Source organism: Rattus norvegicus, chromosome 14 (assembly GCF_036323735.1).
Source record: "Rattus norvegicus strain BN/NHsdMcwi chromosome 14, GRCr8, whole genome shotgun sequence".
NCBI lineage: Eukaryota > Metazoa > Chordata > Mammalia > Rodentia > Muridae > Rattus > Rattus norvegicus.
This window is the reverse complement of record NC_086032.1, coordinates 27,984,755-27,989,160: the sequence shown is the minus strand read 5'-3', so window position 1 is coordinate 27,989,160 and position 4,406 is coordinate 27,984,755. Positions and strand designations below refer to the sequence as shown.

General features: G+C 37.0%; 1 pseudogene; it reads right to left on the bottom strand.

The window, feature by feature from the left end:
- Window positions 1-2,024: 2,024 nt before the first annotated feature.
- Window positions 2,025-2,624, bottom strand: LOC108352849 (small nuclear ribonucleoprotein G pseudogene; annotated as a pseudogene).
- Window positions 2,625-4,406: the final 1,782 nt, after the last annotated feature.

The window sequence follows — 4,406 nt, the reverse complement described above, 5'->3', positions numbered from 1 at the left end:
AATGACCTCAATTACTCACACTGGTCACTTGCTCCAATTTCTTTAAGTATTGAAAAAGTGCATTAACCAAAATAATGGTCCAAATATTAATAGTTTCATCCTTCAGCAGAATTTTCTTATTTCTGACCACTGGAACTCATCAGTCCTTGTGTACATAATGATTGATATTTTTGGATCCAGGCTAAAAATGTGTAAATCTCTGCAAACTGATGATTGTCTGTTCTACCCTGAGTCTACTACTTAATTTATTGATATTATGGTAGCTATTTTTGCATAAAATATATGTGCTTTTATGAATTATTTTTACTGAGACTTTAGGATTAAAATATTTGGTCACTGCTGTATTCTGAAATCAATAATGTTATCACAAATTCTCACCGGCATCACTTTCTAGAACTAATAAAATATATGTTAACTTTCTAAATGGAACATATAATTATAATTATACAATTATAATATCATTTTATATTTTAAATCAATATATCACACTGAATTTTAATGCAATTCATAAAATTGCTCATATTTTTTCAGAGACTAAGTGTGTAACCAACTCGGCATATCCAAGATACAATTTAAAGACCACATGAAGCTCAAGAAGAAGGAAGACCAAAGTGTGGATACTTCAGTACTTCTTCGCAGAGGTAACAAAATACTCACAGGAGGAAATACGGAGACAAAGTGTGGAGCAGAGACTGAAGGAAAGTCCACACATAAGGATCCATCCCATATACAGACACCAAACCTAGATACAATTGGGGATGCCAAGAGGTATTTGCTGACAGGAGCCTGATATAGTTGTCTCCTGAAAGGCACTGCCAAGTTTCTGAGAAATACAGGGGCAGCTGCTTGCAGCCAACCATTGAATTGAGAATGGTTCCCGAGTAGAAGACTTAAAGGACTGATGTAGTTGAGGGGGGCCGGGGGGGGGTGCAACACCATAGGAAGAACAACAATATCAACCAACCAGATACCCCAGAGTTCCCAAGGACTAAGTCAACAACCAAAGACTGCACATGGAGGGACCCATTGCTCTGTCTGCAAATGTAGCAGAGGATGGCCTTATCATGTATCAAACGGAGGAGAGGCCCTTGGTCGTGCGATGGTCTGATGCCCCAGTGTAAGAGAATTTCAGGGTGGGGAGGTGGGAGGAAGTGGGTGGGTGGAGGGGTGCACCCTCATGGAGGCAGGGTTCAGGGGATGGGATAGGGGATTTCCAGAGGGGAAATCTTGCCGGAGGATAACATTTGAATGTAGATAAAGAAAATATCCAAAAAATAAAAAAAAATGAAGGGAAAAATGTGTAACAAACTTCTAACTCTCTACCTTTTTCACATAGGTTTTATTCTTTCATTTGCGAATTTATTTTCTAAGCTTTTTTGTCTCTTTATATTCTTTTCTGTAAATACAAAAAATGTATAAAATGAAAGCATTTTGTTTCCATTTCCAAATATTCCTATTTATAGCACCTAAATAAAAATACAGCAAAGAAAATGCAAAATTAATAATATCAAATATTTATATTAGAACTGTATAGGGAAGTGAAGCCAAATGCTTGATACGAGTATGAAAGCATGCTCAGTACCATTAGCCGTCAAATGTTACAAAACAAATCTCAGTTGTCTACCTTCTTACAACCTCACTAACTAAAAGATTGACAACAATATTGACTTTCTGAATGTGGAGCATGTAGTGGTCTAAGCCAAAGAGCTCCTATTTCAGAAAGTCATGTTACTACTGATTAAAACTTAAGAGTTTCATTTCTGATTCATTAGCTTGGTACTTGTACATGTAATATATTTCCATTGCTGGAAAAATATTACCCAAAGGTTTTCTGTTATTATAAACTTGTGTGTGCATTTGACACATGTCTTGCTGGTTCCTATTTCCTTTATGTGGACTTTCATTTACTGGTGAAAATATTCTTTCCATCTCATGTGTACTTTGACCCACACATATTTATCAGATATTAGCATTGTCCTACTACCTTTAGACTTGAGTGATTTTGTCTTCAAATAGATTCCATATTTTTATTTTTTTCTGAGAATCACAAAAGTTTATTTATCAAAAAGTTTCACATGGAAATGTACAGGACTTAATTCTACACCACAATCAAGCACACCTTTGGGGAGGGATGTGGACATACTGCTGAACACAGGTTAGTCTTTTTCCAAGGCTTCTAACTTGATGATGCTGTTTCCTTAGATGACCACCATCCCGATGTTGTTCTGTTGCCCACTGGTCGCCATCTCCACTCACTTATCAATCACAAGGTTCATAAAGGGATCAAAGCCCCACAGTATTCCTTGTACATGCCTGCTACCGTTTAACTTCAATGATAACTTCTTGTCCATAAACTTTTTCAGTTCGGGAGGGTGGGCTTTGCTCATGGCGACCCTTCAGTGAGCTCGTCACAATGGCGAAGGAGTGAGCATCCTCAGAAACGCGCGCGAGGCAGGCTTGGCGCTGGTATCTCATCAGATTCCATATTTTTCAGCTCCTCAGTTCTTTTATGTGTTTTTTGTATGTAGCCCTTGTACTTGTTTTCCTTAAGTCCCACATGTTCTTTCTCTGTCAGTTTGTAACCTTTAAGTACTCACTCCAGTCAATATAAGATTCTATTTATTGGTCTTCTGTAACCACAGAAACCAACAAACCACAAACCATTGCTTCCCAGGTAGATTTCAGAAGTGTCCCTAGCCTGAAGTGACCTCATGACTTAAGTAAAGGTTATGGTATCAATCATTAATGTTTACGGATGCACTTAGGATTGTCTCGTTTTAAATTGCAGTAAATCAGGAAAGTAGAACAAAACGAATTCTCTGAGTTTGAACTCAGATATCTTTATAAGGCTGCTTTCCACAATATGCCTCAAAAGAAATGTTAATAGGCTGTTGTAGTTAATAGGCAACAAAACTGAGCTGAATAGCTTGGTACTACTACAGACTTTTTTTAACCTATGAAATCCATATGGGTGTGAGGACTGCATATGTTTGTGTGTGTGTGTGTGTGTGTGTGTGTGTGTGTGTGTGTGTGTGTGTGTGTTTGTGTGTATGTGAAAGAGAGAGAGTGTGTATGTTTGTGTTTGTATGTGTGTCTGTGTCTGTGTGTGTGGGTATGTTCACTTTTGTATAATTGTGTGCATCAGAGATTAAAGGTAGATGGGACTGGTTATCCCCATTTATTTTCTTCTATCACAGGTAATTTATCTTTCTTTCCAATGCAAGTTTATTGTTCTTTATTTTGTTAATTAAATGTAATGGTAGCCGTTTATCTATCTATGTGTATTGCATGTGTGTATTTACACATTTGGAGATAATTTCCATACAACTTCTCTCTAGGAATAAAATGGTTAGGTGATCCGATTTAGCAGCAAGTGTTTTCTCTTTTACTTTTCACAGAAAATAATGTATTTAATGACGACATATTATATACATTATCTACATAATTATACTTCATTCGTATTCATCCTACTGCTCATCTTAACTCAACACTTTATAAAAAAATTCAGAGAAATAATTTAGCATAACCAGAGCAACTTCTAATATATACGCAAGGATTTTAAGAGATAAATGTCTAACAGACAGATGAGTGGAAAGGAACACTTACCTTTCGCATGTGATAATGTGATATTGACATCATGAATCTAGAAGAGAACCTCAGCCATCATGTTACTAAATCAGCACAATCCCAAGTAGAAATCTAAACATTTGTCCTTATCCAGAGATAAATATTACTTTCAGACTTCATCAAAAATGTTTCTTTTTCTTTTCTTTTCTTTTTTTTTTTTTAGCAAAATGAGACCACTATATCAAACCACTACCAATCAAATTGCAGTAGCACCAGTGCATACACCTACAAATCATTCCCACACCTAAGGCTCAGGGAGCATTGAGTGGGTGGATAAGTGCTATAAGACCCAGGAGACCAGGCAGTTTGTTTTTTGAGATGTGTTTCCTTCTAGTGTCAGAAACTAAATCTGGGTAGTTTCATCCACATAACAGCCTAGACATGATCCGAATAAGAACAGGAAGATACATGCCAGGGTGCATTGGAGGAGACAATAGGCAAACAGGTAATGCTAAAATTTACATAAGTAGTGTTCCTCTGGGAAAAGTATATCAATTGCTTATCCAATACCAAATGTATTGAATATCCAATGCATATGCACACATGTGGCAGAACCCTCCCCTAATGAATAAAGATTTCAAAGAGCCAATCCCTGAGTAAGTAGGCATAATTTCCAGGTCAGAGAGTGGAAGAGGAAAAGCAGGAATAAAAATAGGGCTTTAGGGACAAGAGATGAGCATGGAGACCAAAATGTGGTAGTGGAGGCCCCTGGTTTAGGTAGCAGATCCATTGGGATCTGCTATGGGAAGATTTAAATTAGAATGGCTTACAAATTAGGA